This window comes from Tachypleus tridentatus, chromosome 8, assembly GCF_004210375.1.
Source record: "Tachypleus tridentatus isolate NWPU-2018 chromosome 8, ASM421037v1, whole genome shotgun sequence".
Taxonomy (NCBI): Eukaryota; Metazoa; Arthropoda; class Merostomata; order Xiphosura; family Limulidae; genus Tachypleus; species Tachypleus tridentatus.
In genome coordinates this window covers 5,905,942-5,920,598 of record NC_134832.1, presented here as the reverse complement: position 1 = coordinate 5,920,598, position 14,657 = coordinate 5,905,942, and the positions used below count along the sequence as shown (strand labels likewise).

The 14,657-nt window shown below is 31.8% G+C and overlaps 1 protein-coding gene across 7 annotated transcripts in view; it reads left to right on the top strand.

The window, feature by feature from the left end:
- The window catches only part of LOC143258449 (uncharacterized), a 55,413-nt gene extending 41,364 nt beyond the window's left edge, over nucleotides 1–14,049 (top strand). For 2 of the 7 annotated variants that reach the window (XM_076517430.1, XM_076517431.1), the window contains 3 exons: nucleotides 1,240–1,600; nucleotides 4,246–4,465; nucleotides 6,171–14,049. The gene's annotated coding sequence lies outside the window, so the exon portion shown is untranslated. The remainder of the gene's footprint in view (nucleotides 1–1,239; nucleotides 1,601–4,245; nucleotides 4,466–6,170) is intronic. The other 5 variants (XM_076517433.1, XM_076517432.1, XM_076517436.1 and 2 more) reach the window with 5 other exon arrangements.
- Nucleotides 14,050–14,657: the final 608 nt, after the last annotated feature.

The window sequence follows — 14,657 nt, the reverse complement described above, 5'->3', positions numbered from 1 at the left end:
TAGTGCCACTACCCTAACTGTTAATGATATTTTTGGCTCTTAAAACTGTATTACTTCTAATGACCTAGAGTTTAGAAATAGCTAACAATATTCCATTTGTTGGCATACTAAATATCCCTAAATTTAATACCACATAGTCTAGTGTCAAAGCATATTTAGAGAAGACTTCTAAACACAGTTTTTTAATGAGTAATAGCAAATAGTTCTAATATGTGAAAAAAGTTTTGTAATTAATACAAAAAATGTAAACCAGGACATACTAATTAGAATTTATTTGAACTTAAGAATAATTAACTTTGTTAAAAGGCCAATTACTACTGTGGATTTTGTTACTATCTTATGTGCTTGTAATCTTTTATTTGCTTTCCTAAACACTTTTTAATTATCCCCATGAGTATCTTTTATTGCACATGCCATAAGGTTTTAGTGTCTTACATTCAAAATTTTATTAAACTACTTTTTGTTTATAGTATACTAATTAGAATAGAATAAAATATTAGCTAGTAATCCATATTTTAATAGTACATATGTTTTAAATTTTTAATTCTACAAGGGAATATTAAAAAAGTCCTGAATTTCTCTTAGTATGATACATGTGATACATTTTCTCTTGTCGTGTCATCATTCCTGTTTTATCCACCACCCCTTAAAAAAGTACAAAGTTAAATGTAAATTACTGTCTGTAAAATCATCATAGCTCAGACAAACCATAGTTTGTATAGTCTTCAATTTTATTTAGTAATAGAGCTATTGAATAAAAAACCAGACCCCTCCTGCTACACCTACCTGTGGCATCTTCTCTTTCATAATTTGTTAATAAATCTTATGTTTAATTATATAAGTAACTGATATGTAAAAATAGGAATCCTTTTAGGTTAGTTAAAATTAGATTAGGTAAAATAACATTAATAATGTATCATGAGGTGCACATGTGAGCAGCCTGTGATATAAATTGAGGTATACGTTACAAACTTATAGATGCTCAGGATAAATGAATTAGAAATCATTTTGAAAGAAAAAAAGTAATTTAGATTTATTTTGATTTGTTTTTGGTAGTTATAAGGTTGATCAAATTGACTGATTCTGTTTTGAGATATTTTATAGAAAATAACAGATAAACTATGAAGTTTTACTGGAAAAAAAATCAAATGCATTTAGGAGGTTTTAGGTATCACACAAAGGAAATGTGAATTTTTTGAGAGTGTTAAAGTATTACTTTTTTAAACATTATTTTTTTAGGACTTGCTACATCAATTTTTCACTTGTGTGTGACTCCAACTCAATTAGATGAATGTTTTGAAGAGAGCAGACACTATTGTCTGATTTCACTATGCAAAGATGAACTTTTGGATTGTTCTGGAGATGAAGAACAGAAGTACGTAACAGAGTACAAGCAGAAGTATTATAGACTTTCTTCAGAAGAGACACTTAAACAATTTTTAGATACTCCAGAAATATTTGTTTCTAAGTTACATGCCAAGATAGTTTCTCTTCCAGATGAGCTTCCACATTGCTGTTGCTTATATGGAGTGGAAGAATTACACACATAAATAGTTCTTAGGGGAGCTTGCCCAGTGACATATGTTATTGGAGATAATAGGTATCATCATACTTTTTTGGAATGATTGTTTAGTGGATTTTTATAAAACTTTTTTTTACACAAATAACAAACTAATGCAAGTACAGTCTAAAAATTTTAAAATACAAAGAAATGATTTAAAATATTGCAAGGAAAACAGAAATATATTATGAATGTTATTTAACCTGTGACAGTTATTGAATATTTGTTTTTCACTTTGTTAGATATAAAACACTGTTTAGCAAAGTGTTATTAATTTTATGGTTACGAGCTATTGATGCTAAGGCTATAGAGCTTCTAGAAGGTCCAAGTGATAGATATATAAATAGTTGAGAGCAGACAAGCAAAAACAAAGTAAAAGTGAAGTCAAGTGGGAGTGAATGCCCTAATGGTTGATATGGTAGAGTGGGATTAATAGTTTGAAAGAAATAAGGAGAATAATTTGTCTTGCAAAAAAGTACTTAAACTTACAGAACTCCTTTGTGTGGATTTTAACAAAAGGCAGATCATTATTGGAAGTATGAAGAGCAGATGATTACTCAGGTGTGAAATAGTTTCATTTTCTTGAAATGTTTACATTTTCCACAATAATTCCTGTATGTTGAGTCTGAAAATGATATCCATTTTTCTCCATTCTGTACAGGTTTTTTACGAAATGTCATATGTACTTTTATATAAGTGAATAATTAAAAAAATATATGGTTGAAAGAATTGAATATTATTTTCATCATCTGCATTGTTGAACTATGGAAAATCAGTCATTAAAATAAAAACAACTTTTATTAAGTTTCAATTAACAGGCCTGTGTTATTGGAAGTGTGCAAAGCAGATAGTTATTGGAAGATCAAGATAAAACTGCAGTAACTCACATGACAGTATAAGTGACATACATGGACACTATTGTGATAAAATTAGAGAACAATGGTTTGGCTTGTCAATTGCATTAGTCTAAGTGGATGTTTGACAGGAAGAAGAGAACTGTATAGTGTTTAAGACACAGCTATGATTTCAATAGTGTAAATAATTTTTTGTAGATACATTTAACTCACTTTAAATATAAATGTATATTCACCATTTTAAAAACAAGTGGAGTGCATGCTGTTTATTTACTGTTGAACTTATCAATATGTCACAGACACCTACTGTAGAAGAATCCTTAGCTCACTATACCCATATATTTATTTTACTGTATATGTCACTAAAAAGTAGTTTCTGACTTTTTAGTTTTTGACAATAAAATTGTAGTTATTGTTGCTTGTTAAAGAATTTCTTTATGTTTCAGTTCTTTAGTAAAACTAACCTGTAAAGTTAGTAAACAGTATAAATTATTCTCATAGAGGATTGCTGTGATTGAATAGATGGATGGGTTTTTATTTGAATTGTTACCATGGCTTTTGATGGCTTTTTGATGGTCAAAGACCAAAGTTTCATTTGAAAGCCAATTTTTTCTCACTGAACACACTACTGCATTCTGCTGTTACTCAGAGGCTTATACTTAATGAATTAAAGAAATGAATTTGCAAGAATACTGTCTCTACATTTCTACATTTTCACCCTAGAGGTCATTCTAAATGTATATCATTTAAATTTCTTTCTGTGGTATAGGGATGAAGCTTTAGTGAAAGGTAGCATAAGATTTGTTGCAAAATATATTGGGAAGATATGCCTAATTGATTCAGAGAGTAAACTTCAGGAATTTCTCAGGTCATTATTATAAACTAGCTGAACTGACTATACTAACTTTTTAAAAATATTACCAAATTATAAGGATTTAATGGTGCAGTTATTTTTCAAAACGTCTGATTTTAAATTGGTGCACATGTGTATATGTTGATTTTGAATTAATAGTCACTCAAATTTGTAAATTCTTTGTATAAATCTGAGAATTTTTACCCTAATGTGAAACTTGAATATTATTTTGTTAATTTTGGTGTAGATGTTTGAACTTTTCAAATTTAAGATGTTTATAATAACTAACTTTAAGCTGTTGTTTTAACAGATGTTATCTGATCAAATGTATGTTTACCCTGTTTAGTCTTCATGATTGTCATCTAGATTTCTTCATGTCATTAGTGTGTTTTATACTTGGTAGTATTTTATATTTTAGCTAGTCATTATTGTAATAAGTACACACATGTTACAGAAAAGTCAACAATCTGCATCTTCTATTCTCTTGTAACCAGTTGGATTTGGTTTTAGTTTCAAAGAGTTATTTAAATGAAATGAACATTGACATTAATTTTCAAGCATGCATTTTCAAATACATTAATAAGAATAATTATAAAATGAATTGCTGGTCTATTATTTCTTCTGAGAAATAAGAGACCAACAGTTGTTTCATTCTAAACATTCTATTTATTCTAAACTAGAATGTAAAACTTTTGTATACTTAGTACATACCCTATATTAATATATTAGAAACTGCTGTAACCTTTTTGTTATAATTCTAGGAATGGAAATTTTTAGTGGTATAAGATAAAAACGATTTCCTTTTTTGTGTGATCATTGCTAATTTTACTTATGCTTCAATAATCTTTAGGGTGGTGTTTCATAAAATCTTTATTTGAATCATGTAAAGTTTTATAGTACTTGAGAGTGTTTAACCTTGAATTCACATATGCTGATGGTGAAATTGAATTAGCACATTTGTGTAAATATATCTTAAGGGTTTCCAAGCTTGTATGGGATACCAATGCTTTCCAGTGAATTTTCTTTCCCCTCAAGAACCATTGGATCCAAACTCACTGCCAACTGTGGACTATCTGAAACAGAAATTTTCTGATATATTGGTAAAGACAATGACTTCTCTTACCAGCTCAAAACCATTTTTTTCTTATTTGGGAGCCAAAGCTTCAGCACTTGTTTATCTTTCTTGGAGTCTGAAAAGTAAATATATGTAGAATGTTGTTTTGTTCTCTTAACTTAAATGGTCAACAAAATAAGAATTTATGAAACATACATTATAAAACTTCACGTGTTCTGTCTAAACTTTAAAGCCACTACCATTTAAAAAAATTTATCTGTAAAAAAAACTTACAAAGGTCAACATATGCAATAAAAACAAAATATTTTTTCCACATTCACCTAATTTGAAAAGATTTTCAGAATGGTAGAAAGATGCACTGAAATGTGACAGATTATGACTCTAATATGTAGAATAGTCCATTTTAGCATTAATAGATTCATTCATAATAAACACTTTATAGGCAATTTTCTGGTGAATAAAATCTTATTCTATGATATGGTATATGTAGTTTTAGGCATGTGAGTCAAGACACTTAGCATTTTTTCACATTTAAATTTAAAGAAAGAAACAAGTCTCAGCTCTGTCTGATTTAATCTGATTAGGTTATTGCAAGGCATATTATGCCAAGTCTCATTTGGATTGATGGAAATATAAGGAAACTACAGGTCAAAATATGTGTTTTTGTTATCTTTAGTATATTACCCCTAAAATTGGAATTGGAGCCTAAAACAAAAAGTGTGGTATATAGGAGCAAGGTACATGCTTTTAAAGTTTCACCTTTGGCCTAGAACTAATGGAGTAGTACACAGTTGTAAGTGCTGGAGAAAATAAAGAGTGTAAGAAATATTATATCTCTTCCTTCCCATGGGGGAGAAATAAACTACATGAGTGTGTACACATAGATTATAAATGCTTTAGAAAGTAAAATCCAAGAGAATGATAATAAATACTGCTTTTATATGTTAATCTCTCTTTAAACTATCAGTTCCAGTTTTGTTAGTATTATCTGACTTATAATGTAGTTCAAATATTTCTGTCAGTCTTAAACTGGTATGTCTGCAGTTTACAACACTAGAAAGTGAGTTTTGATACCCTCAATGGACAGAGCACAGATAGCCGATTGTGCAACTTTGTGCTTAACTTTAAACAAACAAATAATTGATCATAAAACAAGTTAGGAATGTTATCCAATCATTGTTAGACACTGGAAGTAAATTTCTCGCAAGGAAATAACCAAACAAATAAGTAGTTAGGCACATAAATCAGATTTTCTCCTATTTAAAACTAACACTGATAGTAAGTTTTCAGTCCCATTCATAGAACAATATTTTATCAACTGAACAGTTTATAATGTTCCAATGATCTGAGGGTAATTTGTAGAGTAGGTGTTTAAGATAACTCTTCAAATTAACATTTACATGGTGTAACTCCATGACTTGTACATCAGTGTACATTTGGCTATATTTAAATATTGTTTAAATTTTACTAATCTGGATTTGAAACATATTCTTGAAGAAAATTAACTTGTCATATCAGTATTGTCTTTTCTTGTCAAACATATATTTTAGCCATAGTTCAGCTGTTATGCAAATACAGTGTTTGCTGTTTTGGTGAATGAACTTAATTCTTTTGAGAGGCTTCAAGTAGAAAAACTTTTATATATGCAGTAGTACTCAAATGAAGACATATTTTAGGTGGGTCTTCTAATAAATATGCAGATTTTTGTCCAATAATTAGTTTTTGTGTTCTATAGTGACCATACTTTCATGGATGAAACTGATTTTCATTGTTGTTGTTTTTGAATTCACTTTCAGCTTCTAATCTCAAACATTCATAACTTTCCAGACAGAAGTACAGAAAGAAATTACAAGAGTTTTGTGATATCAGCAAGCTAATTCCTACAATCTCGGATAAAATGAACACTGAGCCTCCAATGCTCTGGGAAATACCAGCAGACTTTGAATACAAGTTGAAAACTTTCCTTAAGTTGAGAAATTCAAACTATCATTATAAATTGTTTGAGCTTGACAAAACTGTAACTGCTGATTAAATGTTCTTTTTCTTATGTTATACATGTAGATGATCTTAAAAGGCAAAGGTTTATTTATGTTTGGGAATTTCAAAATTCTCAGTCAAATAATATTTTCAGTATTAGGTTTATGAATTGTAGTTGTTGAATGGCATAGTTGTACAATATATTTATACACACACACACACACACACACACACATGTATATATAATTATCTAAATTTCAAAGCAAAACTTCTGTTATTAATGTTTTAAAATATTCTCTCTGTAATTCGTTATTTTGTTTCATAGGAATATAAGATCACATTTATTGCCTTATTTCATTGTTAGTTCAAAGTAATACTCTTATTTTTTTCTTATATGCTCTAGTGTTTACAAATATCTGTTGACAGCTGTTTCATTCTTGAAAGATTTAAGTCACAGAATATAGATAAACATTTTTAGAAGTGAAATGTTGGATTTAGCAGTCTAGTTGTGAAAAATGCCAACACTTTTTAAGACTATAAAGTAAAAAGAAAAGTAACAAGCTGTATAAGGAGCAAAGGAAAAAAAAAGAGAAAAACTCAAGTCGACTTATCAGAAAGAAAAACAAGAATAAAAAATAAATATGTAAAGATAAAAAAAAGTATGTAAAAATATAAAGATGGAAGCTAGGGAAAATATGTATATAAAAATAGAAGCTAGGGAAAGTGTTATATATAAGATGGAAGCTATATACACAGGGTGTTCGGAAAGTCACTGTGCAGTTTTGTAATAATATTTTATTCAGTCAATTTCAAGCCAGCAACTGATAGCAGTGTTTAGAAACAAAATAAGAAGGATCCAAGCCTGTATTGATGCCAACAGGGGTTACTCATATTTACCTCCTGTATTCTATATTGAAACGTGTGTGAATAAATATATAAATGCACAGTGACTTTCCGAACACCCTGTAGATAAAGATGGAAGCTTGGGAAAATGTTATATATATATATATATATAAAGATGGAAGCTTGGGAAAACTATATATATATATAACAAAATTATATTTCAATGCCATGGCAAAATGTTTCTTTTGTAATCTGTTTTGTAATATTCAGTTTATAATTGATTGTCATTTTTTGTGATGCCCTCCAGTGGCTCAGCAGTATGTCTGTAGATTTACAATGCTAAAAACCGGGTTTCAATATCGGTGGTAGGCTGAGCACAGATAGTCCATTGTGTAGCTTTGTTCTTAATTCAAAACAACCACCTTTTATGATTAAATATCTTATCATCAGACAATATAATACTTATATTTATATAAAGAGTTTTTTTGCTTTCATTCACTAATAATTCAAACATAGAATACTCTTGTTTTTTCCTATGTGTTATGGTATTTATGATTCCTATTTCCAGAAACTGTTTTTTACTAACAGTAGATAATTTCATTGATGTTATTATTTTAAGACAGTTTTGTTATTTAAAGTAAAATTTATGGAATAAAGACTTGAAGATAAATAGTATTTTCCAATAACTTGTGTGATTTTACCAACTGATTTTATTCTGTTTTTGTTCTCAATCATACCGTTTAGAATGTTCATATTGCATTAACTCTTTAAAACCGTAATTTCAGTATGCCTTATAAAACTTCAGGTTTCTTAATTTTGTGGATAATAACCTGGTTTGGATTAGTTTTTAACAGAAGATACATAAATGTTATTGGATGCTGCTATTGCCTGATGGGTAAATCATAATTTTTGGCTGGATGGTGGCAGTGTCTGTTTGAGTTTAAGGACTTGTATGTAGTATGAACTGTAAGGTATAAGAATTTATAGTATTTTCAGTTTGGTTTTGTCTAAGCATAAATTCCATTTCTATCATATGTATTGTAATGAAAGTATGTGGCATCAGTTCCTCCATCAAGCAATTTTGACTTGAATGTTCTATAAAGGATACTTGCACATTATTACTTATACAGAAGTGAAGGATATTAAAACGAATTTGGAAATGCATCATGTTTTTATAGTCCATGTTGCCATGTCCATTCGTATTATACCTGATGGCTGTGTATCTTGACAACAGCCTTGCAGTGTAGTATCCATTGTAATACTGCCATGTTGTTCATTGCATACCTCTCATTATTTTTTTCATAATCCATCTGATATATGAGGACAAGAATTTTTCAAAGCTTGTTTCAACAGTATGATTGTACAAAAATGTTAAGTGTTTCATCCAGCAGTCTGATTTCTGTGCCATTCTCTAGTTATTTGAGGTAGTAAACATTTTAACTAATATGTTATAGAAGCAATTTGTGTACACAACACAGAGATCATTCTTGTTTATGTTGTGTGCTTTTGCCCGAGTCCCGTGGATGGTTTTGTCACTAACCTTTGTGTTTGTGGGTTCCCACCCATTACTAAGATGCTATGCTTTTCTTTTCACAGTTGAGGTATGACTTGCAGCAAGTTCTTTTTTTATTCTTTTAAATAGTTACCACTTCCCCAGTTGATCCATATTGCTTTTGGTTTTTAAAGCCATTAAATATAAGGAGTATTCTAGTCTTTAAATTCAAATTCAGGATCTCGATGCATCTTTATGTCCTGAATGGGTATTTATTTTGCATTAGAAAAGGATACTACACACCTTTCTGAAAGTGATCAATTTTTAGTGGCATCACACTGATTCACGCTATCTACAATATGTAGTTCTGACATGTTATTCTACCTCAACTTTATATTGTTTGTAGTGGTAGTGTGGACTACTGATTTGTGTATTTAAAGTATTTTTCATACAACATACTTAATACTGTACTATATCAGTAACTTTGCTTTAAAAATATTGAAATTTGTACAAATGTAAAGTATAGGAATATTTAATGTATTAAAGATATCAGAATTTGTAATGACAGGTGATACCTTTGATTGAACCTGGAATAGGTCATATATTTTAATTGTTGTTTTATCATTTGCGTAAAGCCCTGTGAAATCAGAGCATTGACTACAAATTGGTTTCATTTCTGTACAGCTAGCTGATATTTTTGGAAGTTATTTGTGGTAAAAAAACAATCTGAAGGTTTCACAAGTTCAGAAACATAATTTAAAAGATGTTAATTATGAGCTTGTTGCAATTTATCATGAAGTATAAAACATACAAAATAGACTCTCTGCATATCTTTGCTGTTTCCATAGTGGGATCAAAACCCATTTTTAGTGTCATAAGCCCTCATGCTGCTGAGTCACAGTGGATCCTGTGGGATTTGACAGTATGTTCTGCCAAACTTGTGTGTCATGTGGTCAATGTAATTATAGTTTATGTTTTAGAATTTTGTGCAAAGCTGCACAAAGACTACAGCACAATGCCATTCCCAAGTCTTCAGATTTACAATGCCAAAATCAGGGGTTCAGTTCCTCTCAGTGAACACAGAAGATAGTCTGATGTGGCTTTGCTATATGAAAGACACACACACACATTCTTTTACTAAAAAATAGTGAAACTAATTGTCATATTATGTTTCCACTGGTGACAAGGAACAAGATAGGTCTTGAGCTTTCTTGCCAGAAGAACAGCCAGAGTGAAAATCAAAAACTCTATATCTAGCACAGTAACACCAACAGATCCCAACTCTACATCATGTTTGTTAATGACATACCATTCCCGAAGCTAATATATATAAACACCTGACAATATGCAGAAAACATTGCCATCTGAAGCACTTCTCAAAAACCCACGCTTGCAGCTTCCAAAGTCCATATTTCCCTCAACTGTATAATAATCTTGTGCAATACTTGAAAAGTGGCACTTAATGTGTCAAAAACCCAAGCAATAATTTTCAAAAGAAGGATATCTCACAAAAGAAAATTGCTCTCCAAAGTCAATCTCAAAATGCACAATACAGAACTAAAATTAACCCCACCATAAAATTTATAGGCATCACGTACAACAGTAAACTAACATAGCCTGGCCACTTTAAAACAGTTCTAATCAAAGTCTATAGATGGATCTATTACTCCTCAAGGTGGGTTCCTGTACCTGGTGAGGAGACCTCCCAGAGAAGGTTTTATTACTTTCGGTTTACCTCTGGGATCTGAACATGCACCCACGTGTTTGCTGTACATGGCGATCCATAAAAGGGAGGAGAGGATCCTGGTGGTTGAGGGGTTTAACTCCAACACGTTATTTTGGTCTTGAAATCCTGTAGACGGGCAGCCTTGGTGTGAACCCAAGAATCAATCTGCTGGTCCTCTTGGTCTTGGGTCAACTGAGTACCAGTGTTGGATGTTCTCAACAAGCAGCGTTGTGGACATTGTGTCTGATGCTAGTGTTTGGCATAGTGCTCACGAAACCCTAGCATTGCTACAATGTCCTTATTACCCCAATCCATGAAAAAAATAATATTAAAACTGAAAAAAACAACAAAACAGATTATCGAAAAACCACCACACATGGTGACTCTGTTTAACAGTCACAGTCCAATCGCACGCCTTGATTTATCATCCTTCATTTCTGGTCTGAGGAAGTAAATAAGGAATTTGCACTCTGGAGACATATTATTGGAAACATCACAACACCCCAAACTCCTGTTGAATTCAAAGGCCATTGAGGTTACTCCCCATGCTACTTTGAATTCCTCAAGAGGTGTTAAAGTTGAGAGAGGTATAAAGAACGTTCCTGAGTTGGAGATTCTCGCTGGTTTCTCCAGCCAAGGTGTTTCTGCAGTGTGCCTTATCTCCACTCATAAGGACGGAATAATGCTGCCTATCAGTGTTCTAATACTGACGTTTACAAAATCACGGCCACCTGCCACCTTCAAGGCAGTACAGCCATATATTTCCAACCATCTTCGATCTTTCCAATATCAGTGATAAGGTCATTCAAAGGCTTGTTGTCATGTGCTCGTTGTGGTGGCAAAGAGTGCCTCGCTGTGTTAACTGTAGTGGTTCACACCTCTCGGACTTTCTTTATAAGATTAAAATGTGACAGTGTGGAATAGAAGTAATTTAAATTTCAATAAATATTTTACGTATTCTTTGAAGTAGTGAAAATATTGTTTCCAATTTCGACTTTTCTCCTTTGATTGCCGATGCAGAAATGGCTATGAAAATATTCCCAAGAATGAAGTAGACTTGAATTTACTACCCTTTCTGTTGTACATGTTTTATTTGTTATTGTTTGAAGACTACTAAAAATGATTTAGGAAATGCTTAGCTCTGAGTTTTATATCAATCAAATGTCTCAAATCGCAAGTCGTAAATGGGTAATGTTTTACGCAGGTTATATGAATATCTCTAACTGTTACGTTTCGATAGTCAGCGAAATATGAAATCATATAGAAGTAATATTGGTGAAAAGAGAATATTAAACTGTTAGTTTTGTTTCAGATGACATTTTTCATAACTCGCTCGTTAGGAATTTCAAACCATAAGCATGTAAATGTAACGTCAACTTGAAGTCCATAATAAAAGAAAGAAGAATAACGTAAAAGTACAAAACATTTGAAATCTAAGTTATTTTCTTTCGTGAGAAAACAATGATTTTAATAAAGAGTCAGAAAGCAAATTCGAAATAAAGAATAGCGGGTACTAATTGAACGACAGTAGTTAACAAGAGACTTACGAGCTAGCGATGTAAATGTTTTTGACATTAACAGTAAAAGATTCTTCTAATGCTTGTAAAATATAGTACAAGGAGTCATAATAATTAGTATTTGTAGATATAAGAAGTGAATTGGTACCGTAAAACAGTTTCATGAGTTTTCCTGTCAATCGCTATCACTAGAACAGTAATGTAAAGTAGAAAAAGTAATATGTGTTCTAGTTGTGATAATACGGATATCGATCTAATAAAATATGCAATTCCGGTAAAAAGTGCACCAGTATTGAAATAAATATTGATAAAAAATATAACTTGTCGCGTGGCTTGTTCATTCACTTGGCTAGAGCGTCGTGCTAATAAGACGAAGGGGGTGGGTCCGATCCCCTTACAGGCCATATATAGAAGATTAATTTTATTGAATACTCTAAATTTCGTTTGGTTTTGTTTACTTGATATAATGATAGTTACATTGAGATTCCTTATTCTAAAGTCGGTGCGTATTTCGTTTGGAAAGAAGCAATGACAGGTTGGCTGACGACCATATTTCAAATTGTGCGAGACAAGCTATTACCTGCACGTTAAATTGTGAGTGCATTCTATAAGAGTGACAGTCAGTCCTCTAGCGTGGATGGTAGGATGCTAGTCAGGAAACGCGGCATGTAACCGTAATGGCTTTGCCATCAGTGTAAACAAAAAATATTTAACGCCTGATAGGTTACGTGGTTTGTACTCAATAAGAATAATAGGTTCAAATCCCGTTAGGCTTCGAGTTTCTTTTCTTTAGATTTTGTAGATGATTTTTCTTTCAAAGCATTATGCACTTCAGGCTGATTATGCAGTGAACTTAGTATAAAGCTACCAAATATGGAAAGAAACAAATAAAGGAGTGGTAAAATAACATATATATAAATAATTTTTTATTTGCATTGTAACATTGTTTGCGGGGAAATTTTTTTTATAAAATTGAAGAAAATAAACCAGTCGACAGGGAAAAACTTCATGTATTTGTTTTTTGAATTTCGCACAAAGATACTCGAGGGCTATGTGTCCCTTATTTAGCAGTGTAAGACTAGAGGGAAGGCAGCAAGTCATCACCACCCACCGCCAACTCTTGTGCTACTCTTTTACCAACGAATAGTTAGATTGACCGTCACATTATAATGCCTTCACGGCTAAAAGGACGAGCATGTTTGGTGTGACCGGGATTCGAACCCACGACCTTCAGATTACGAGTCGAACGCCTTAACCCACCTGGCCATGCTGGGCCAACTTCATGTGTTTTTTGTAAATTCTACGAGAAATGCAGTTAGTGGTTTCTATGTATAGAATAGTCGGTTGTTTAATTTGTATACAAAGAAATTAAAAAGCTCTTACTGTTATGTTTATTGTGTTATAATTTCGAATTTTAACTTGATGGATTTACTATTATACGTTTATTTTAATATCGATTTTTGTTTCAATTAAACATTTTTAGAAATGCATGTTACTTATACTAATAAATGTGTATTGCGAAATTCCCGCCTATTTACTAAAGTTCTAGAAAATTGTCGAGTGTAAAAATCATCATTATACTATATGTGTGTGTAAATACTAGTAGTTACCAGTATTGTTGTCTTAGTTAAAATTTCTAAAAAAAATTTCTCAGGCTTATAAAATATAACCAACGCAACGCAGAGAGACAGTGTGTATTGTTGGTTTGCTATAATTAGTATTCTATAAACCTCGAAAGCTATAACTGTGATTAACGCTTTTTAATCGGGAAACTACATACATTTGACCTAGAATATTTGTAGATCACGAACGTTACAAAATATTCAATTTCAGTGAATTCGCATTGGACATCAATATTTTAACGAATACGTTACATAACTCCAGTAGTGAAAAATCTGCTTGTAAATGGCGTGAGTCCAATGAAGAATACAAGCTAGCTCCCTATTAAGTGAATTGTATTTACGTTACCTCGGAATTCATTTACTCATCGTGAACCCTCGATAAGATATAAAGGATGTTCCATACCGGAAAGAAGACTCAATATTATTTGTAAGTTTGTATACCCTTTGTATATAAATCGTTATTTGTATTAATTACTTATAATAACCATCATTATAAATTGTGTTATTGTTTGAATATTAAAATATTGAGAAAGACAACTGTACGTATCAATCTTATTGGGAAATATCGTACATTTGGTACATCTCTACATTTAATTAACCTCTAAATTCTAATTTTAATTTAACTCAATTTTAGGCTATTTGAAATGGTTATACGTAACCTAATAAATTGGAAGCTGAAGTGACATAAATCATAATACGTAACAAAACACTAACAATATAGTTGAGGTCTACTTTACGTGGATAGACTACATATTGGATAAGTGTAACAAAACTTAACTAACATTTTTCACTTTGTCTGGGAAGAAAATAAACCAGTCGACAGGGAAGAACTTCATGTGTTTGCTTGTTTTTGAATTTCACACAAAGTTACTCGAGGGCTATCTGCGCTAGCCGTCCTTAATTTTGCAGTGTAAGACTACAGGAAAGGCAGCTAGTCATCACCACCCACTGCCAACTGTTGTGCTACCCTTTTACAAACGAATAGTGGGATTGACCGTCCCATTATAATGCCCCCACGGCTGAAAGGGCGAGCATATTTGGCGCGACGGGGATGCGAACCCGCGACCCTCAGATTACGAGTCGCACGCCTTAACACGCTTGGCATTGCTTGGCCCTTTGAATCAAATACGGCGATTG